Source organism: Zootoca vivipara, chromosome 4, assembly GCF_965207765.1.
Source record: "Zootoca vivipara chromosome 4, rZooViv2.hap1.1, whole genome shotgun sequence".
Lineage (NCBI taxonomy): Eukaryota > Metazoa > Chordata > Lepidosauria > Squamata > Lacertidae > Zootoca > Zootoca vivipara.
In genome coordinates, this window is record NC_142587.1 from 93,974,946 (window position 1) to 93,998,309 (window position 23,364).

The 23,364-nt window shown below is 46.1% G+C and overlaps 1 protein-coding gene across 5 annotated transcripts in view; it reads left to right on the forward strand.

The window, feature by feature from the left end:
• The window catches only part of TENM4 (teneurin transmembrane protein 4), a 632,564-nt gene that overhangs the window by 58,430 nt on the left and 550,770 nt on the right, over positions 1 to 23,364 (forward strand). For 4 of the 5 annotated variants that reach the window (XM_088668426.1, XM_088668427.1, XM_088668428.1 and 1 more), the window contains exon 2: positions 16,917 to 17,011. The exons of the other annotated variant lie outside the window; for it this stretch is intronic. The gene's annotated coding sequence lies outside the window, so the exon portion shown is untranslated. The remainder of the gene's footprint in view (positions 1 to 16,916; positions 17,012 to 23,364) is intronic. 5 annotated transcript variants of the gene reach the window in all.

Sequence of the window (23,364 nt, forward strand, 5' to 3'; positions counted from 1 at the left end):
ATTTGCCTGGAAAGTCAGAGAGATGTGTTGGCAGGCGATAGCTAGCGGGCCATTCCTCTTTTGAGCTAAATTGTTTTTTCGGCAACTGTGTTATTCTGCCCTCCCCGCCCCCCCACAAATGCATCTTTCGCCTTCTGATAGCTGAATGATGCCACAAGGCTCAAGTGTTGTGTCTGTGATTAAGATGCAATGCCTCTTTCATTCAGAAAGAATAACAGAATTGTAGAGTCGTTAATGAATGTTCCCTGCCCTGTGCCTGATCTGACTTGCGGCAGTTCCCAAACTCTCAGGTGGAAGTCTTCTCCAAGCTCTGATAGCAAAGGACTTTTTTAAAATGGAGATGTTGAAGTTTGGTCGAGGGACATCAGTTTTTGAGCTATGGCCCCGCTCCAAGTGCAAATTTTGACACGGCACCTCCCAGTGATGTGCACCGATGCCAGAAAGCACTTATCGGCAGATTTGCTGCGATGTTTAAGAGGCACTTAGTCTGCGCTTTGGCTAAGAGCCCATCCACGTTTAGTGCATCCAAACCAAATATGGATAGGCCTTGCAGCCCTTGGAGGCACAGCAAATCCTGCCCACCACATGAAACACCACTACATGCAAGGGTTGAAGGAGTTGGATGCGTTTAGCCTGGAAAAGAGGAGGCTGAGAGGAGATATAATGTTGTTGTTGTTTAGTCGTTTAGTCATGTCCGACTAAAATGGATATTTTATAAATGGTGGGATATAAATTTTGATGATGTTGAAGCTTTTGGAGCCGAGGAGGCTGTGATTTGTTGATGCGAAACTAATGCCCCCACTGTGGAAGGACATGTGGATCCAGAATTGGCCTCCACAGTCACTTGTTGTTGTTGTTTAGTCGTTTAGTCATGTCCGACTCTTCGTGACCCCATGGACCATAGCACGCCAGGCACTCCTGTCTTGCACTGCCTCCCGCAGTTTGGTCAAACTGATGTTCGTAGCTTCGAGAACACTGTCCAACCATCTTGTCCTCTGTCATCCCCTTCTCCTTGTGCCCCCCATCTTTCCCAACATCAGGGGCTTTTCCAGGGAGTCTTCTCTTCTCATTAGGTGGCCAAAGTATTGGAGCCTCAGCTTCACGATCTGTCCTTCCAGTGAGCACTCAGGGCTGATTTCCTTCAGAATGGATAGGTTTGATTTCCTTGCAGTCCATGGGACTCTCAAGAGTCTCCTCCAGCACCATAATTCAAAAGCATCAATTCTTCGGCGGTCAGCCTTTTTATGGTCCAGCTCTCACTTCCTTCCTTCATGGATCAATGCCTTGTCGTGGCGAAGGGGCTTGAATAACTCAGAGAAGCTATGTGCTATGCCATACAGGGCCACCCAAGATGGACAGGTCATAGTGGAGAGTGATCCACCTGGAGAAGGAACTGGCAAGCCACTCCAGTATCCCTGTAACTCCATGGACAAAGACAACAGGAGATATAATGGCAATCTTCAAATATCTGAAGGTCTGTTACATGGAAGATGGAGGAAGCTTGCTTTCTCCTGCTCTGGAGGGTAGGACTCAAAGTCACAAGAAAGGAGATACTGACTCAACATCAGGAATAACTTTCTGATGGTAAAGAGAGCTATTCGACAATGGAACGGTCCCCCTCAGGAGGTTGTGGACTCTCCTTCCTGTGAGGTTTTTCAGCAGAGGGTGGGTGGGTCACATGTCATGGATGCTTTAGCTGAGATTACTGCATTTTAGGGGCTCCGACTGGATGACCCTTGGGGTCCCTTCCAACTCTGCAATTCTATGATTATATTATTCTCATCCCCATGGCTGGCTAGGATTATGACCTCTTAGAAAGAAACACGCCATGCCTACTGAAGCACATCAAAGGAGTCCCTTTTCCAGTGATCTTATGCCACGGCACAATATAATTAGTTTTAATCATAGTATTGTCATTTTCCCTCAAACAGAGCGAGCAGAAATGGGGATCAGACATCCAGAATTTAATCGAATAACTTCCCCACATCCATGGAGACAGGCTTTATTTAGATTCAGCTGACCTCCCCGTCAACTCCTCAAACTTAAATGAGCTCTTTTAAAAAAAAAGGTTTGGGGGTTCTTCCCCCCCCCTCAAAAATATCACCTGGTTAATGTTGAAGAGCCTGGCCTTAATTGCTCACCACTGGTAATCAGATCGCCGTAGCTATGGTGATGTCCTTAAATGGAATGGAATGAAAGAGTGGTTACAAAGAATGGCTTTCATTCATTCTGAACAACTTGATGGAGAACCTGATCATTTCATATACCTATTTACTTAAGGTATGATGGATGTCGTTTGTTTTTGTTTTTTTAAAAAACGACAGTGTTATCAATAGGGGCTGACAGCACAAAGTAAAAGAATGGAATGTAGGAAGATAGGAAGCTGCCTTTATAGCAAGTCAGACCATTGGTCAAACCAGCTCACTAACCTCGAGGTTAAAAGTAAAGGTAAAGGGGCCCCTGACCATCAGGTCCAGTCGTGTCTGACTCTGGGGTTGCGGCACTCATCTCGCTCTATAGGCCGAGGGAGCCGGTGTTTGTCCGCAGACAGCTTCCGGGTCATGTGGCCAGCATGACAAAGCTGCTTCTGGCGATCCGGAGCAGTGCACAGAAACACCGTTTACCTTCCCGCCGGAGCGGTCCCTATTTATCTACTTGCACTTTTGGGATGTGCTTTGGAACTGCTAGGTGGGCAGGAGCTGGGACCGAGCAACGGAAGCTCACCCCGTTGCAGGGATTTGAACCGCCGACCTTCTGATCAGCAAGCCCTAGACTCTGTGGTTTAACCCACAGTGCCACCTGGGTCCCAGATAACTGCAACACATTGCGCATGGAGCTGCCTCTGAAGCTTGCCAGCCGGAGACATTAGTCGCCAAACCTGGCGATCAGGCATCCCCACTTCCTCGCTAAAGGCTGGCTGCTTGTCATGACATGTGACTGGCGCCCGGTTAGTTTCGAATGCTATTAGCCATACACGAAGTAGCTTGGGATGTATTGCAAAGACTTAGCTTTTTGCCCAGGCTGTCCCTGACCCATGAGTGCTTTATTATTATTATTATTCATTAGCATCCTCCGAATTAATTTCCTTTTGGTGTTGTATGCTTTTATACCACCATTTTACTGGGTTTGTGTTGTATTTTTCCCCCCAACGATGCTCTCTGTTGCTTCTGTGTTGTACACCACTTAGAGAGGCTTGAAATATTAAGCACTTTATAATTGCTTTTAAATAAATAAGTGACATGGGGTAAACATGATACGGACTTATTCGAAATGTGAAACGGAGATACCACATAGTGATTCTACAGGGTTACCCGAGCTTATTCTGAAGCATAACTAAACACACCAGAGCATTGACTTTGGTCACTTGCCATCTTTTGAAAGCTGGTTAGGTTTGGAGATCTTGTAAGCACTTATCTTTTTGCCCAGGCTTTCCCTTGACCCTGTTTTATTATGTGTGCAAATAAAGTCATTTCTCATTAAAAGGCAAACAAAATCAAACTTCTCCCCACCCCAAAAGAAAACTAGTATGGCTCCCCAAAACAGATTTTGCCCTGGTGCCTCTCTGTTATGGGCCTGGTCTTAGTGATGTCTAGTGAAGATATCTGAAGGCAGCCCTGTTTGGGGAAGTTTTTAATGTCTGAACATTTTATCATGTTTTTAATACTCTGTTGGGAACCGCCCAGAGTGGCTGGAGAAACCCAGCCAGATGGGTGGGGTATAAATAATAAAATTATTGTTGTTGCTGTTGTTGTTATAGGTGGCGCCAGAGCCAGTGAAAGGTGGAGCCAACTAATTTTGCTCCCATCCACACCCCTGTTAAGTTCTATGAGGGCAACCCTGGGACTAAGGAGGAAGAGGAGGAAGCTGACTGGTTGCAAGCAGACAAAAAGGCAGTCGGGTGAGGGCAGAATAAGGCTCCATTTGCTCTAATCGATCACCTTCTGCTGCCTGAAAGTTGCAGCTTCTGCAAGTAGGAGATCCCAGAGATCTTGGCAAGAGGACAGTAGACATTGTCCCAGTACCCTGGCGTTCCTCCATGTAGGATAACTATTGTCTGTCTGCATAAATTTCTCCCACAGTTTCCAGCGGCACAGATTACTTTGCCCTGGCGTTTGGCTAGGCTCCACAGGCCACTCATTCTGGAACAGTGGAGGGAGGGAGGGAGCGAAATGATTGGCTTTAATGGGATTACTCTGGAGCAAATGAGCCTAACAGCTCTGGGTGACCTCATTTGTTTTTGCAGCATGTTCTGCCTGCATGTTGCAGCCTCTTGAGGAGGCGGGGTGTTTTTTACGGGATGGCTTCGTTTCAGGGGTGGGTGGAGTGAATGATTTGCTTTAAAAATAGCATTTGGGTAGCCTTGCAAATGCATTATTGATAACCACTTGCATTTATTATAGCCAAGGAGTGCTTGCAAACAGCGTCTTCATTAAGGGCTCTTCCAGTTGGTGGGAGGGGGGGAAAGGAGGGTTTTCATTTTCATTTAATTCTTTGGCATTGTATCCAATTCTTAGTTGTCAGAAAACAACTTTTGGCAGAATTTGAGGTGGGCTTTTCTGGTGTTGCCTTTTTTGGTGGGGAACAAAAGTGAATTGCAGAGGCAGGGGTGAAATACCCTACACATTCTTGTGTTCTCCTTGTAGCTCACATCTCCCCCCCCCACACACACACCATTTTTATTCTCCAGCAAAGTTCCAGAATGATGCTGCAACATTTAATGTCATCCAAACCCATAGTCAGAAGGAGGCAGGAGAAAGAGTGGCTATCATTTTTCCCCCCACCAAATGCGACTCACAACAATGCTTCATTGTGCTGTATTGTAGCATCTTTCCAGGCATAGCACTGTGGTCTAAACCACTGAGCCTCTTGGGCTTGCCGATCAGAAGGTCGGCGGTTCGAATCCCTGCGACGGGGTGAGCTCCAGTTGCTCAGTCCCAGCTCCTGCCAACCTAGCAGTTCGAAAGCACATTTCATGATGCAAAACTCCTTTTGCTTCTCTTGAAATTTCAGGGAAATCTGATTGGTTAGGCTGGGTAGCAGAAGGATGTTGCCATGCTCACTGTGATCCCCAGTTGGCTGGGATTGTCCATGTGCCTATTTCTGGGAGGAAGACTTAGAAAAGCACTGTGCCAAAGCAGAGGAGAAACAAAGTGAATAAATATGAACAACAACAACAACAACAACGATGATGAGAATGTATGCTAAATTTGCAAGAGCAAGGAACATCTTCCTCCAGCACTGCTTTTGGCCAGGAAAAAAGAGGGGCAAACATTCACCACAGCTTTCATGCATTTTTTAACCTTTATGCCATTCCTGCTAGTCCCGGCTCTAGGTGTAGTCCTGGTGGTGCGGGGCGCCAGGGCGCTGGACCAGCGAAGCCGCGCTGCGTGCTGCAAGGGCGGGGGTGCCGGAGTGATCTCCGCGCCTCAGCGCCAGGGCGCCCGACCTGCTTGAGACGGCCCTGATTCCTGCATTGTAGGAGGTTGGACTAGATGTCCCTTGGGTTCTTTCCAACTCTACAATTCTACAATTCTACACCACAGAATATAGGTGAGGCTTATGCTAAATCATGATTCCATAGACTAGCCATGCCAGAGACGCTTTCAGTTAGAAGCTGTCCCCTTTGGAAAATCAGCCTTCCCAGAAGCCTTGTCTCCTGTGGAATTCATTCCCAATGCGTTCTGAACCAAAATACAGAACTTTTACGGTTCAAACACCAGTAAATGATAGCTGATAGCGATTGTCAGCATTGTCTAATAAAGAAAATTGGGCACTCTTGTCTTCGGACATTGAGGCCCTTTTGAGTTGGTTTCGGGTTCTGTGGAGGTATCTTCCTTCTTCCACCTTCTGAATCCTGTAGTTTAATGCAGCTCAAATGCAGATAATTGAGTCAGTGGTAGGTGAGTGGATCAAAGGGGTGTTGTGTACAAAGGTTGCTAGATCCCTTTGTTGTAAGATGCTTGCCTTCTCCTCCCGGAATGGATGTCCCTTGTTTCGACACTCTTCATTTCCAAGGGACATAAATGGATGCCTCTTATACATAATAGATGCTCCTTGTTTATTTCATAGGGCATAATGGATGTCAAGCACCACAGCTCTAAAGTATCCCTTTATTATGAATTTTTGATCTGGCAGCCCTTGGGGCACATAACCTCTTGGTTTCACGCTTCACACTTTACTCTGAACAGGAGGAAGTTCCAGGACAGCCTTACGGGGTTGGCTTTCGATACGAGGAAAGGCCAGACACTGACAAGACATTCTGCGTTGGCGCATGGGTTTGTACACAAATACTGGGATTGAAGGGACCCAGGTGGTGCTGTGGTTAAACCACTGAGCCTAGGGCTTGCTGATCAGAATGTTAGCGGTTCGAATCCCTGTGACGGGGTGAGCTCCCGTTGCTTGGTCCCAGCTCCTGCCAACCTAGCAGTTCGAAAGCACATCAAAATGCAAGTAGATAAATAGGAACCGCTACAGCGGGAAGGTAAACGGCATTTCCATGTGCTGCTCTGGTTTGCCAGAAGCGGCTTTGTCATGCTGGCCACATGACCTGGAAGCTATACGCCGGCTCCCTCGGCCAACAATGCGAGATGAGCGCGCAACCCCAGAGTCAGTCACGACTGGACCTAATGGTCAGGGGTCCCTTTACCTTTACCTTACTGGGATTGAATCATAGAATTGTAGAGTGGGAAGGGACCCCATAGGGTTCTCTAGTCCAACCCCCTGCAATGCAGGAATATCAGCTCAAGCATCCACGACAAATGGCCACCCAACCTCTGCTCGAAAACCTCCAAGGAAGAGTTTGACCATGTGGGAAGGAAATAGGTTACACTGGTAAGCCAAACTCTAATGAAACAGTCTCTCTCCAATTCCTTAAGATCCTTCTTTAAAAGAGCCCATGGAAATACATTGGCAGTTTCCCAGATTCTTTAGTCTGCCTCCCCCCAAATCTTCTTATGCACATTTAAGGGATTAAGATCACACTTTTCCCCACCAGTATGCATGCGTGTCTCACCAGGCATCCGCCATGTGGGCACAGCATTTCAGAAGAGGGCATCTGCATGCAATATCTAACATTTTTTTAATTTATGCATTTGACTGATCATACGCCCAGTGACGAGAGTCCTCCGGGCGATTGAGAAAGCAGAAACAAATTAAAAGTCGCAGTCGAAGTAAGGCAAGCATTTAAGAAGCAGCAAATGAAACGACTATAAAATCAAAAACAAATTCCTTTGGAACAGAGATCATCAAGAGATTAAAAGATTGCTGCAATGGTCAGCTGGAATAGAGAGGCGAAAAGATAAACATTTCACAAAGCTGAACGGCTGTGCCAAAACCAGAGTTTAATGTACAGCCGACCTTGGAATGCAAGCAAGATTCACTGCCGGCGAGATTCACTGTTTTGTCTGTGAAAGGTCTGGGGATCTGTATTTTGGTCATGTTCAGTTACGGTGCAGTATCGCAGGACTATGAGCAGGGCTTCTGTGAAGGCTGAAGTTCTACAGGTGCAACTGCTTCGATCTCAGTTTGGCATCACTGGGACGAAATAATAGCTAATGGGCACCCCCCCCCCCCTTGGAGGCAAAAGAGTCTCTGACCTGGATGAAACGTGGAGCCGCTGGAGACAAGTGGAAGTTTGTGTGCAGCCAGTGAAGTATGCCTACAAACAGCCAGTTCTTTAATCTCAGCATGTGAAAGTTGAAAGAGAGAAAGATCAGTTTTACAGAGCAGAAATGCTGGCTCTGGTTGACGCGGTATATGCAGCGAAGAGAGGTCAAAACGCAAAATTCAGATTTTCAATAATGCGTCCGTCTCTCAGTCATCCTGAACAAACTCCTCATTGTGTGCACATAACAAATGGACTTTTCTTCCATATTGGGCTGCAAGGCTCCTTTGTTGTCTTTCTTTCTTCCTCCCCACCCCCCACCCTTTCCAGAGCAAACTTATTTGTTGTCAACAGAGCCAGGGGGAGGATATATTTAAAAAACCCAACCTATCGCTTTCCCTCTGTTTGCGTTCCCATGTGTCTCCTTTATGTCAACCCGGGCCATTGATAGAGTGCAGGATCTTGTTCCAGACCCTTATCTGGCTCCTGTTTGGCTTTGCTCTCTCCCTGCGCCCCACCCCCGCTGTGCTCTCCACCGCAACAACTCAGCTGTCCGTCTCTCCCTGTGACCTTGCACTGGGAAGCCATTCTGTCCCTTCCCAGTGCCGGAAACTGACTTCTCCCCTCTCATCAGCTCAGTGCGCAAAGAGCCTAGACTTTTGCCCCTGGGCTCCGTCACCGCCACGTTGGTATCGACACCGACAGCAGAGAGAACGTCTAGGCAGCAGCTTCCTGGGCTTGGGCTGCGATATTATCAAGGCCATCAGCTTGAGTAAGCTGTAACCACGGAGTCCCGTTACAACCTTCCATTCCCAGCCCGTATTAGGACACCAGGTCAGTCCCTTTGTGGCAGGCCTTGTAAGAAAGCACTGTCCTTGATAGGAGGGTGATAAATGAAGCTGATACTTCCTGCTGTACTTTGCATGGCACATATAAAATTACTGGCTGGGCTGAAGATGCTTTGTGATACAGTTGCGTCGGGAAACCAGGCAAGACTGGGACTAAAGAACATGCTTGCAATGAATGGCCTTTGCTCTCGGGGAAGAGCCGTAGTTCAATGGCACTGATCCTGGTTTTCATGCAGAAGGTCCCAGGTTTGATCCTCAGCATCTCCTGCTAGGACTGGGAGTGTCTCCCACCTGAAATGTTGGAGACACTCCTCTATTGCTACATTCAGGGGTCAGCAAACTTTTTCAGCAGGGGGCCGGTCCACTGTCCCTCAGACCTTGTGGGGGGCCGGACTATATTTTGAAAAAAAATATATGAATGAATTCCTATGCCCCACAAATAACCCAGAGATGCATTTTAAATAAAAGAACACATTCTACTCATGTAAAAACATGCTGATTCCCAGACCATCTGCGGGCCGGATTTAGAAGGTGATTGTGCTGCATCCGGCCCCGGGGCCTTAGTTTGGGGACCCCTGTAATGTAGGGGGTTGGACTAGATGACCCTTGGAATTTTATGACTCTGGGGGTTTTTTGCATAGTTTTAATTTTCAGGTTGTATAAAAAAAAACCTGCTGTTGCCTTTTTAACATTCTAAAGCTGAGATAGTCAACATGGTGCCATTCAGACATTGACTACAACTCCCATGAGCCCCACCACCAAGGCCAATGCTCAGGGATTATGGGGGTTGTAGTCCAGCAAAATCCGGAGGGCACTGTGTGGAACAAAGGCTCAAAAGCTGTTTTCTTCTCAGTTCACTCACTTTGCTTGCAAGGCAGTCAACTAACCAGGCCAGACACCTTTGGATGCTCATATGGCTGCTATCGTTGTGGGTTTTTTTAAACACCATACGCTTGTAACAAAGTTGAAACATAGTCCGTGTGTTACCCATTTGTTGCATCAGTTATCTCTTCCTGCTTTACTCCAGAGGACCACACATGTCCAAAGGGAGCGGCAAGTCTTCACAAACATTCCCATATGGCTCTGGAGGTAAACCACAGCCTCACTGTCAATTTTGTAAAAAAGATGGGAGGGGAGATAAAGCGTTTCACTTCCATGACCAAGACCTGGGGAGAGGGAATTCCACACTGGGGTTGGATCCGTGCTGGATTTACGTATAAGCTAAACAAGCTACAGCTTAGGGCCCCACTCTCTTGGGGGCCCCCCAAAAAATATTAAAGGAAAAACCTGTACATTTCCAAAATATAAGGTAAAAAACAAATAAAATAAAACCTACATACAGCAACAGTGTTTTGTGTTGTGTAGGCTCCTATGATGTAAGTCATGGGCCCCGCCTGCTAGCCTGCTCCCTAAAATAGAACTGTTTTGCTCATTTCTATATACAGTATAGGGTGCCTACATTCTGCATGGACTGATTGCAAGGCAACATGTGCAAATGGCTTGAGATACCTACTAGGTCTATAAATTACCATATAGCATATATTCAACACTCAAAACAGTGACAATTTGTTGTTGACAAAGGACAGCTGGACATATAAAGGGCCCCATTACCTTCAGTAGTTTAGGGCCTCATCAAACCTCAATCCAGCCCTGGGTTGGATGACCACCTAGCAGGGGTCTTGTGGCACTGAACTTCCTGCACTAGCTGGGAGTTGCTGTCCAATGATAAGTTAAAGCATCTGCTTCTCACACAGAAGGTCCCTGGTTCAATCCTTGGAGAGCCACTGTCATTCATTGTAGATACTACTGAGCTCAATGGACCAATGGCAGTTTCCTACATTTTTTAAATTGCAGCACAATTTTGAGGAACCTAAAAGAAGTCTGCTGGATCAGGCCAATGGCTCATGTAATGCAGCATTCTCTTCTTACATGCTTCACATTAAGAAGGTCCCGTGTTCTCCAAGAAGGGCTGAAAGAGACCCACTTCACACGTTGGAGAGTGCCTACCAATCAGTGTAGACTACCCTGAAGTAGATGGTCCATAGCTGCCAAGTTTTCCCTTTTCTCGCGAGGAAGCCTATTCAGCATAAGGGAAAATCCCTTAAAAAAAGGGATAACTTGGCAGCTATGAGATGGTCTAATGCAGGCATCCCCAAACTGCGGCCTTCCAGATGTTTTGGCCTACAACTCCCATGATCCCTAGCTAACAGGACCAGTGGTCAGGGATGATGGGAACTGTAGTCCAAAACATCTGGAGGGCCGAAGTTTGGGGATGCCTGGTCTAATGGGTTCAACTTGGTCTGACTCAGCTTCCTATTTATGTTCCTAACTATGATTTTATGAGGGGATTCCATTACCGGATACCAAAACGTCAGGTTCCATCACTTCTTGACAAGCATTGAACATCCCTTATGGCACAGGTGTTGTACCCTCCAAGTCTCCCCCTTCGACCCTCTTTCCTCATGGTTAAAAAGCAAGTGAAGACTTCTCTGCTCCGTAAGATAGTGCTGTGGCTCATTTCCCTTTGTTAGATAAAATATATATAAAAAAGTACCCTGCGTTTCTGTGCTCCTTGGAAATGGCATCTAACAGCAGTAAAAAGTGGGGAAAGTGCACCAAGAACACAATAAAATTGTGGGCCTTCAATTACAGGAAGGAAAGAGCAAAACAGAAGCTAGCTAAAGCTCAGGAACATGGGACGAAGCAGAGAGAGAGAGAGAGAGAGAGAGAGAGAGAGAGAGAGAGAGAGAGAGAGAATCAATCAACCCATTGGTCTAAAAATATGAGGCCATTTAGTGGAAGGCCAGTCACAAGGCCTTCAGTGGAGTCACTGCTCCCTCAACCTGTAGTCTCCCCCCAGGGAGCCCCCACCTGCCTGCCTTCTTACTTCCATCAGATTTGAAGGACGCATCCCAGCCAGGCAAAAAACACCGAAGCAGAGGTGCTGTCTTGTGCCCAAGACTTGTGCCCAAGGTTTTTGCCTGGCTGGGCATGTGTAACTTCTGCCACACGGTGCGCGTGCGATATCAGGCACATGTTGCATGTGTGTGATGCCATAGATGTGCGACGTTGCATCATTGAGAGGAGACCGAGCATGGCGTGGCTTCAGTGGCCGGTGGCTCCTTCTCTCTCACGCTCTGGAGAGAACCCAGGCTGTGTTTGGCTCTGCACTCAGCCTCCTCCACCCCCTCAACATTGAGGGGGGCTGGCCCCCTGCCAACACATGTTGAGGGGGCCGAAGATACATCGCCCCTGTAGAGTTGGTGCGTCTGCACTCAAGGAAGGTCTATAGTGGTGCTTGCGTGGGGTGTGGCTTGTGAGGGGAGTGGCCTGGAGAAAGGGTGTGGCCTGGGGAAAAGGGGAGTGGCTACATAGTGGGTGGCCTGACGGGCGCATCCTAAATGCTGTATAAAGAGAACTGGAGGGGCTCTGGGGCCTGGGCTTCACCATCTCTGTTTCAGCCTCCCTTTGCTCTGCTTCCCCCATGTCAGAAAATGAAACTAGGAGAGGAAGTGAGGACCGGTCTGAATTTTGCTCGTGTTCTGCGGTTACAGAACCCCATGAGACGCCATTACAATGATTTCTCACGGCATTGCCTGACAGCTCCGGAGAGGGAAACACTAAACTCGCTACCGGAGAGACGGCCCCCCGCTTTTGATTTTTAAACGCAAGTTGTCTGCTTTTTCGGAGCCGGCCGGTGCAATGATTTCCCTGTGCGATGTAATCTGGTTTATAGATCTTTATAAGGGTTTTTATGGCAGCACTTGATTATGCAGTGTCCCAAATGATTTATCAAAGGAGCTGATGTAAAAGGCCAGCAAGAAATGCCGGGGAAATTAAGTACCTAATTCTTTCTGGGAAGTAAACAAACAGCTGGAGTCTCGGGAAACTCGGGACCCCAGTCTGGGAGCAGGAAGCAACTTCTCGCTTCCCTCTCCCAAGTGACGTTCCTTTGTGTTCAGTAAAAATGTTTAACTCAGCATGGACAGGAGGCAGGTGAAAAGATTACAAGAGGGAAACAAAGTGCATGTCAGCATCCCTTAATTAAGAGATGGGAAACCTTTTTCTTCAAAGGCCACAGGGCATTCTTCGTGGTGGCCCCTAAATTGTGGAACTTGCTCCCCACAGAGGCACATCTGGCACCGTCATTGCACAGCTTAGGCACTCGAAGTGTATATTTTTAGGACTTGCCTTATTTTTCTGGCTGTAAATTGTTTTAAACTCTTCTTAATGCTATGTTTTGATGTTGTAACCTGCCCTGGAACGATAGGGTGAAGGGCAGGGAAATGATATCAATAATGGTCACGTTAAGGATACACCAAAAATTCTAACCTGGCTGACCCAACTTGGTATACTTGTAATCCAGGTAATAATGAGAAGCACCCTAAATTTTAGTGTGTTTCTGTAGTGCAATTTAGAACAGGAAAATGCACCCTCTTCTTCAAAAACTTCATTGTACTCCAGTACATCAAGGACATTACTCTTTCTAAATTTGGGGAAATATTTCTTTATCATGGTTTCCACTACTCCACCTTCCTCACCCCCCCCCCCAAAAAAAACCCCTCTGGTGGCTGCTGTCATCTGCTCCCAGGTTGTCTTTCAGTATAATGAAATATTAACTTAATACATTTTTCTTTTCTGCAACTGGGATATATGCAGAAATATCGATTCAGACCAGGCGAGACAGTATGTTGTTCGTATAATATAGTATTTCATGGGGATGACATGAGGGTAAGTGCATGGGAAAGCGAAGTATTTATGGCCATGCACGGAATATAAAGATGGATTTGTACATTTGTTAGTGCAAAACCAAGGCCTCCTGCATTGCTTTTCTGAGCGTATTAGTCACTAATCCCTTTCCCAGTGAGTCTTCTTGTAGAAAAGCAAAGAGAAACCGTTCTCCAGGCTATTGATTTTCCTGTAACCCAACCTTTTGCAGTAGCTTTTAGAATTTGCTATCTTGATACTGCTGCATCTTAAGCTAAGAACATTTCCCCCCTTTAAAAAAACAACAACCTGTGGCCCAATTGGGCTGCTGCTGGATCAGACCAGTGGCCCATCTGGGCCAGCATCCTGTCCTCACAGTGGACAACTGAGTGCCTACAAAAAGCCCACAAGATGGAACTGAATGTGACCGCGCTTTGCCCCTTGTCATTCCCAACAATGAGTTTGGGAAGGTAGGCAGAACATTGCCATAACGGCCAGTAGCCATTGTCCGCCTTTGCCCTCCATGAATTTGCCGAATCCCCTTTGGAAGCCATCCAAGTTTATGCCCATCAATTCCGTAATTTACCTATGCACTGGTTGAAGAGGGGCTGTCTTTTGCATGTCCTGAATCTTCTGACATTTAGTTGCATTGGATGGCCCTGAGTTCTGGTATTAAAACAGGGGGAGAAAAGCTTTCTTGGCTTTCTCTATCCTGTGCATAATGGCATACACCTGTATCATATCCCCAAATTACATTCCTAGCTTCAAACCCAGGTTTGAGTGTTGGGAGAACACACTCCCTCCTTTTCCCTTGGACCCAGAGATCCTGACTCATTTCAAACCAGAGCTACCCCTTGCATCCAAACCAAGGAATACTCAGGATTTGATTTGAGTTCGCAGAGCTGAAGTGGCACAGTCAAGCGAGTGCAACAATTTCCTCTGTCAAATCGAAGCTTGATTTCTGCGTAGCGCAGCCTAGCAATTAACGTTGTCACCTTAGTTCCCTCTGTAATAAGTGCCACATTCGTAGGGAGAGTTGGTCCCGCCCCCAAAGGATGTTACGAAAAATAGGAAGATGCCTTTGGTTTCCATTTTTATAGGTTTTAATTGTGTTGCATGGGGTAGATCGGTTGTAGGACCTGTTCCAGGGTCTCTGGAACCAGCCAAAACGGGAGCCAAAAAATGCATGCATGCAGAAGTAGGGACATTGTGCAAGCAGTACAATCATGCAAGACCACTAGATTCTGCTGTTGGTGATTTCCTTGCTTGTGAAGGCGCCCATATAGTTCTTGGCATTTTGGGGCGGGTGCGTGAGAGCGAAGCTGTGGTCCAAGGAAACTTGTCGGCATTGCCTTGCAGACATGCTGCGGTTTGTTCCTGTGCTTCCAATTAAGGGAAGCAAATGGCGATATTCAAATAGAGGGGAAGGGAAGTGCTGGGCAACCTTTTCCCTTTGATCAGATGCTAGCGGTGTTTTGTTTTCTGCTTTTTTAAAGCCTGATTAGCTAGCTCTTTAAACCCAGAGCAGAAGCGCTTGCAGTGGTGGGTCGGACAGCACAATTTATTTATTTATTTTTAAAAAATAACATATGGGGAAAAGCATTGTGTAATTTCTCACAGCCGGAGATTTGGCTGAAAGGTTGTTTACACACCCTTCAATCCAAACGGGAAAGGCCTTTTTTATTTGATCATCTCTGGTTCGGAAACAGGCATGATGTTGCAGCCGCCTCCAGCACAAAATACACCTTGCAGACCTGAAACAACTAGTGGCACCTCATTATTATTAAAGCCAGGGGATGATCGTTAGTTTGTTTGTTTCGTATTGCCTACTGGGAGGTGGGTTGAAAATTTGGGGCATTTCCCCCCCTGCCTTACAGCAATCTTGAAGCAACCTTCCTTAGCCAGGGGCTGCTCCCCTGGATGGACATCATCTTCCAGCAGCCCTGGCTAGCATGCCCAGTGGTCAGGGACAATGGGAGTTGGAGCCCAGCAATGGAGGGAGAGCATGAGCCTGGAGAAGAATCATAGAATCATAGAATCATAGAGTTGGAAGAGACCACAAGGGCCATCCAGTCCAACCCCCTGCCAAGCAGGAAACACCATCAAAGCATTCCTGGCAGATGGCTGTCAAGCCTCTGCTTAAAGACCTCCAAAGAAGGAGACTCCACCACACTCCTTGGCAGCAAATTCCACTGCCGAACAGCTCTTACTGTCAGGAAGTTCTTCCTAATGTTTAGGTGGAATTTTCTTTCTTGTAGTTTGAATCCATTGCTCCGTGTCCGCTTCTCTGGAGCAGCAGAAAACAACCTTTCTCCCTCCTCTATATGACATCCTTTTATATATTTGAACATGGTTATCATATCACCCCTTAACCTTCTCTTCTCCAGGCTAAACATACCCAGCTCCCTAAGCCGTTCCTCATAAGGCATCGTTTCCAGGCCTTTGACCATTTTGGTTGCCCTCTTCTGGACACGTTCCAGCTTATCAGTATCCTTCTTGAACTGTGGTGCCCAGAACTGGACACAGTACTCCAGGTGAGGTCTGACCAGAGCAGAATACAGTGGTACTATTACTTCCCTTGATCTAGATGCTATACTCCTATTGATGCAGCCCAGAATTGCATTGGCTTTTTTAGCTGCTGCATCACACTGCTGACTCATGTCAAGTTTGTGGTCTACCAAGACTCCTAGATCCTTTTCACATGTACTGCTCTCAAGCCAGGTGTCTCCCATCCTGTATTTGTGCCTTTCATTTTTTTTGCCCAAGTGTAGTACTTTACATTTCTCCTTGTTAAAATTCATCTTGTTTGCTTTGGCCCAGTTGTCTAATCTGTTAAGGTCATTCTGAAGTGTGATCCTGTCCTCTGGGGTGTTAGCCACCCCTCCCAATGAAGACTATCTCGAGGTGCAACACTCTTTGAAGTGTGTGATGGAGAGCCCTGGTAGATCAGGCTGTTGCCTAGCCCAGCATCCTGTTCTCACAGTGGCCAATCAGGTGCCCGTGACAAGCAGGACTTGAATGTGGTTTCTTGCAACAGGTATTCAGACACAAGGCTGCCTCTGACATGGATGCAGTGAAAGCACTTGGTTAGTGAATACCAAAGCAGAAACCAATTCTCAGGATTAGGCTGAGCCAATTCAAGGGTAGGGCTGGCCGATATAGCCATATGTCATCCAAAACAAGTCTGAAGTTCATATCGTGATATTGGTTTCATAGTTTTTGAACTGGCAATATATTGCAAATCAATGATGTGTATGCTCTGCAAAAATCACAATGTTGAAGCCAGCCAATGCCTCTCCATAGCTCCATCCTTATTTCAGGCATTGTGGTAGATCAGTATCTCACGATGTCATAGCTGCCAAGTCTCCCGTTTTCCCCAGGAAACCCCCGTTTTTCCAGCTGTCCCCAGCCGAAAAAAATGGATTTTTTTTGTTTTCCCCCGGTTTATTCTGGCGCACCCACACAAAATGTTTTGAGGAGGAAGCAATGCAGGGCCATTGAGGGGCACAACCTGGGGATAGGGGGCATGGCCTGGGAAAGGGTGTGATCCGGAAACGTCCCAAGGGCCATAGAGAGAGGGTGGCATTTGTCTACTTTCCCCCTTCCCTGGTCCTTGCTGCAACCAAGCAAGCCTCTGAGGCCCAAATGAACATACAGTCCTCAAGAATTCTGCAGCCTTGCTCCCAGGCGAAGAAGTTCCCTTCTCCAAGGCCTGTGACACAGTCCTTACTCACAGCTGCTTGTCTTCTCCGGTTTAGGGTGATGTCACGGGTGCTACATAACCATGCGATGACTCACGGCGTTGGCTACGTGATGACTCACAAAAGCTGCCTTCCAGTATCCACTTAAACCTGTAAGTAAACCTCAGATGAGCTCAGAGGGGACTGATCTCTGAGTAGGATTGTGCTGTGAGACAACTGATGGGGACGACAGTGGAAATGTGCAGAAGTGTTCCTGCCTCTCACTACGGCCATTGATAACCTTAACCCCCCCACATGAATCCTTCACACCAGAGAACCCAAATAAACACAGGGTGGCAATAACACATTGACTTGACTGCAGACACGCAGCACTGTTGAGCATGTGCTAACTACGTATTCCTTGTGGCTGGATATTATTAGATATTTATTTGTACCCTGCCTTTCTCTGACAGGGACTCAAGGTGAAACAGTTAAAAGCATGGAGGTGAGGGGGACAATAGCTAAAAAAATAATGAAGCACTTGTATTCCAGGCCCTAAGAGATCTACCCAGTGCATTGTCTACCCAGCATGCACTGTTGATCCTGAGCATTGTTTGCTGTTTCCTGCATGCCTTGCCTGCTTCCTAGAATCCTAGACTCATAGAGTTGGGATCCTGAGGGTCATCTACTCCAACCCCCCTGCGATGCAGGAGTTTGCAATGCAGGACCCTGAGATAAAGAGTCTCATGCATGGCAAGCATGTTCTGTAACCTTTCTTCTTTGACAATCACTCATAACTGAGTAATATTGTCTTCCATAAACACGGTCTTAGCAGTGAGTCGGTAAGTGACTGTGGAGGCCAGTTCTAGATCCACACGTCCTTCCGCAGTGGGGACATAGGTTTCTGGGTGGGAGTTGATCAAGGTGAGGGTTTGCCAAGCATGTCTTCCTCTTAGCATGTTTCTCCCTTTCATCCCGAGTTTGAGCATCTTCAGTGTCCATGACACCTTTGGTAAAGGCTGTTCTCCAATTGGAGCACTCGCAGGCCAGTGTTTCCCAGTTGTCGGTGTTTATACTACTTTTTTTTTTTTACATTTGCCTTGAGAGAGTCTTTAAACCTCTTTTGTAGACCACCAGCATCACGATTTCCATTATTAAGTTTGGAATAGAGTAGTTGCTTTGAAAGACAATAATCAGGCATCCGAACAACATGACCAGTTCATCGAAGTTGATGTTGAAGAACCATTGCTTCAACACTTGTCATCTTTGCTTCTCCCAGTACACTGGCATTAGTTCACCTGTCTTCCCAAATGATATGCATTTTTTTTAATGGAATCTTTCAAGGAGTTGTAGATGCCGTTTATAAGTGATAGAAGCCTACAGTAAGGTTTGCAGTACAATAGCTTTGTAAACAGGCATTTTGGATTCCTTGAGAATGTCCCAGTTCACAAACACTCCACACTTCATTCGGGAGAAAGTTGCACTCACAGAGCTAAGGCAATGCTGGATTTCATCATCAATGTTGACCCTTGTGGAAAGATAGCTGCCCACGTAGGAGAAGTGATCAACGTTTTCCAACGTTACACCTTTGAGTTGGGTTTGTGGCGCTGCAGAGGGTTTTTTGTGCTTGTTTGTGCAGCACTTTGGTTTTTTGGATGTTGAGCAATAGGCCAAGCTTTTCGTAAGCTTCTGCAAAGCTATTTAGGGTGGTTTGGAGCATGCACACACTACGTTGTCATCAGCATATTGAAGCTCTAAGACAGAAGTTATGGTAACCTTATTCTTTGCTTTCAGCCTTCTCAAGTTAAAGACCTTTCCATCTGTTGGATATATGGTTTCTTCTCCCCCAGTGGGGAGTTTCCTTTCAACAATGTATAGGATCAGGGGAATGAAAATAATGAATAGAGTTGGGGCGATAACACAACTCTGTTTAACACCTGATCCCACTGTGAACGGTTCACTTTAAAAGCCATTGTTATCTGTGATTGTTGCTGTCATATTATCATGGAGGAGCCGAAGGAGGCTCACATTTTTTTTCTGGGTAGTTCAATTCTGCCCACTTTGAAGACTTTGGCAGGTATCCCATCAGGTCCGCTGGCTTTATTGTTTTTCATTCAGTTAATAGCTGTACACAACTCTCCTGCTGCTAGCTCATGTCTAATATGTTTTTGTAGAATTTGTGAGAGGATCTCAGCAGCTACAGGGGAGTTGTGGTTAAGGAAATGTTGGTAATGTTCTTTACAGTGCAATGCAATAGCTTCTTTATCTTTTAGAAGTGTGGTACCGTCTGTTGAGCGTAGGTGGCATATGCCATGAATTATTGGTCCATAGATGGTCTTTGTGGCTTTAAAGAAACTCTGTGCATCATGAGTGTTGGCTAAGAGCTGGATCTCTTGAGCTTTTTTATCCACTAGGTGTTCTTTAGTTCTCTGGTTCTTCTTTGAACCTCAACCTTAGTGTTGGCATAGGTTTTTTTCTTTGTTTCTATCTCTTTGACAGATCCAAAAAGCGTTCCTTTTCTTGTCAATAGTGCGTTCAATCTCACGATCATTCTCATCAAACCAGTCCTGCTGTTTCTTGGTTTGGTATCCAATACAGTGGTACCTCGGGTTACAGACGCTTCAGGTTACAGACTCCGCTAACCAAGAAATAGTACTTCGGGTTAAGAACTTTGCTTCAGGATGAGAACAGAAATCAAGCTCTGGCAGCGTGGCGGCAGTGGGAGGCCCCATTAGCTAAAGTGGTACCTCAGGTTAAGAACAGTTTCAGGTTAAGAACGGACCTCCAGAACAAATTAAGTTCTTAACCCGAGCTACCACTGTAGTTTGTTCACAGGCTGCAATAATGGATGTCTTTCAGGAACCCTGAAAGCAGATGGTCCTTAAGAGTCGTTTGGAAGCAATCCCACTTAATAGGATCTTGAAGGACTTGAGTGTTGTTGTTTTTTGTGCCTTGGTTTCCTTCCTGGAAGCCTGCATTGAGGTATAATTTTGATAGCCATTGTGGGACATATTAATCATAAAGGTCTGCCAGCATTTTCACATACATGTCTCCTAATAAGCACATTTTTGCACTCATGTTCCCCTAATATTTTGCATTTCATTTTCACTAATGCATGCATGTTAGGTGCCTTTGTCCCCAATAGAAGGATTTTTGTACACACTGTCTTGGTTGGAGACCTCCACTGCAAAATCCAGAGAAGGGGGGATTTTGAAGCGTAGCTGTTCTTTGGTTTGCATCTTGCTTCAGGAAATGTGAATTAGGTAGTTTCTCATTAAAATGCAAACAAATTTGAAATTCTGCCCAGTGGTTCAGTATCTTTTTATTCTGGCAGGCTTTTATTTTGTGGGGTACACATGCAGTATTTTTTTTTATTATGTTTAAGCTGCTGGCCCTGTCCCCTTTATTGCCACTGTTTTTATGGAATTTTTATATGTTATAAACTGCCTTGAGTGGTTTATTTATACCAGAAGGGTGAGATATGCTAAGTCAATAAATAAATAAAAGTCTGAAATGGATGAGGCGACTCAGCTTCAGAGGGAATTGGATTAGCATTAACCCAATTAAAGGTTGGCGACCCCCACAGTTGCAATAGTGTCTAGAGAGAGGCTAGTAAGCGGTTTTTATGAAAATAATATCTAACACAAAGTTAACCACCAAATATCAATGCTGATTTGAGATGGGTGAATCTGTCACTTTTGGTTTTTCTCAGTTTCTCCTTCTTCCTATCTTAAGCGCAGTTCTCCACTTTCCACATCAGTTTGTGATTATTTTTATTTATTTATTTACGATTTTCTTGATTTACAGATACGTTTTGAAATCATCATGAAATTTCACCAGTGTTTGGGTGCATATTTATCCCAATACGCACATGTTTAAAACGCAACTTTGGATAATTTGTAAACTGCTTTGATTCCCGTCCCCCCGTCCCCTGCCCCTGCAGTCAAGCAATGTACAGTATATATTTTAAGAATCAAACAAATACACTTTTTTTTGCAAAGCATATTTTCCTAATAGAGTGCATGTCACTTTCACAAATATGTGCATTTCGATGCACACTTTAATCTAGTCTACGCATTGCCGTACACACTGCTTGGCTTGAGAACTTTACTGCAAGATCTGGAGAAGCGCAGATTTCAAATGATGGCTATGTTTCAGTTTGTGTATTGTTTCCGAAAGTGCAAATTAGGTAGGTTCACCGCTAAATGTGAAATGAGTTGAATTCCGCCTCTTCCCGTCGGTCTGTAGTGCTGAAGATAGATAATAAAAGTGTAGAGTTGGAAGGGAATCTTTTGCCCAATGTGAGGCTTGAACCCACAGCCTTCAGATTAAGAGTCTCATGCTCTACGAACTGAGATGTCAGATGCTGTGATACTCAATAGGGTTGGGTGATACCTGGTTTTCAACATTGTGATATATCACCAGCTAAATCTGGTAGCTGTTTTTCTCTTTGACATCTGATGGGAGGGCGTTCCACAGGGCGGGCGCCACCACCGAGAAGGCCCTCTGCCTGGTTCCCTGCAACTTGACTTCTCACAACAAGGGAACCGCCAAAAGGCCCTCGGTGCTGGACCTCAGTGTCCGGGCAGAACGATGGGGGGTGGAGACGCTCCTTCAGGTATACTGGACAGAAGCTGCTTATACCATGATATCCTCTCCAGATCCACAAAAGTAAAGGCAGATGTGTATCGAATGACTCAAAATTGACTGCAATGGCGTTTGCACAAGCTCCAAGACAGCCTCAGCTTTTACCATTGCTCCTTGATGTGTTAATGTGCCGTACATAATCCTCGCCCCTTTTGATTTCCTCACATCCTGTCCTGGAATGAACTAGAGATGCTACGATGACAAGGTCTGTGGGTTCTTGCAGTGTTCCTGCGTTTATCTCCCGACATATGGGAAGGAGCACAGTTTTGACACCCCCCCCCAAAGCCCACACACTGGGAGCACACAAGACAACAATCTTGCGCTGAAGGGTGAGAGCATTAATTGGAACACACTCGTAGCAGCTGGCGAGCAGTCGAAAACCTTCGCAAATGGGAGGTCCGTGCCTCACCCATCACCAAAGAGACCATTGCTCATGCAGGGTCAGCAGAGGAAGCTGAAAAAGAGGGGGCAGAACTCTGGCACGTTTTGGCAGGTCGATGAAATCGACTCCCATTGTGGGAGGGAAAAAGGAAGAGAAGAACCACCTCCGGAGATGAGAGTGGAGGCAGATCATTAGTTCCTTGTCTAAGAAGGAATCCTCTTTTGGCAGCAAAGCAGGCAGCTGCTAATAAACAGGCTGGCTGTTATCTTATGTTCAGCACACTATGTGCTAGTCCATGCGTGGCGGTTAACATCAGGTCCTAATGGCACTGTTTTTCAACCTTGAGTCTGGGCACCCCAGTTTATGAAGGATGTTGACAAACTAGAAGGTGTGCATAGGAGGGCAACCAAGATGATCAAGGGTCTGGAAGCTAAGCCTTACGAGGCGCGCTTAAAGGAGCTGGGTATGTTTAGCCAGGTAAAGAGGAGACTGAGAGGAGATATGATAGCCATCTTCAAGTATCTTAAGGGCTGTCACATGGAAGAGGGAGCATGCTTGTTTTCTCCTGCTGTGGAAGGTAGGACTCAAACCAATGGCTCAAGAAAGGAGATTCTGACTAAACATTCAGAAAAACTTTCTGATGGTAAGATCTGTTCGGCAGTGGAACAGACTCCCACAAGAGGTGGTGGACTCTCCTTCCTGGGGGGTTTTAAGCAGAGGTTGGGTGGCCATCTGCCATGGATGCTGTAGCTGAGATTCCTTCATTGCAGAAGGCTGGCTAGATTACCCTTGGTTTCCTTCCGACTATAAGATTCTATAGTCAGATGTCTTGCAGTCAGGTGAGCACCTATTTCAGGCTTCCTCACACTCAGTCATCCAGATGTTTTGAGACTACAATTCCCATCATCCCTGACCACTACTGGTCCTGTTACCTAGGGATCATGGGAATTGGAGGGTCAAGTTTGAGGAACTCTGACCTATTCAAAATCCAATAAGGTCATCAATTCATGAAAGCTTCCTCCATGTGTACATTTATTCCTTCCTGGACTGATGTGCCAGTTCACATCGCTCTGGTTACAGGTAGGTAGCCGTGTTGGTCTGGATCGAAGTAAAATAAAAAAATTCCTTCAGTAGCACCTTAAAGACCAACTAAGTTTTTATTTTGGTATGAGCTTTCGTGTGCATGCACACTTCTTCAGATACCACTTCGTGTGCATGCACACTTCTTCTTCACATCGCTGTTTGCTACTAGCGAAGTGCTTCCTGGAGTCTCTGTGAAATCACCGGCAGCCAGTGGCTTGTATCCAAAGTAACACTATGTGAGTGTTCTGTCCGTGGAAGTATTTTGGGCTGTGCAATGGAACAATCTCCTAAATCTGTTTTGTGGGGTTCCCCCCAACCCATAGCTGCCAAGTTTTCCCTTTTCTCGCGAGGAAGCCTATTCAGCATAAGGGAAAATCCCTTAAAAAAGGGATAACTTGGCAGCTATGCCCCAAC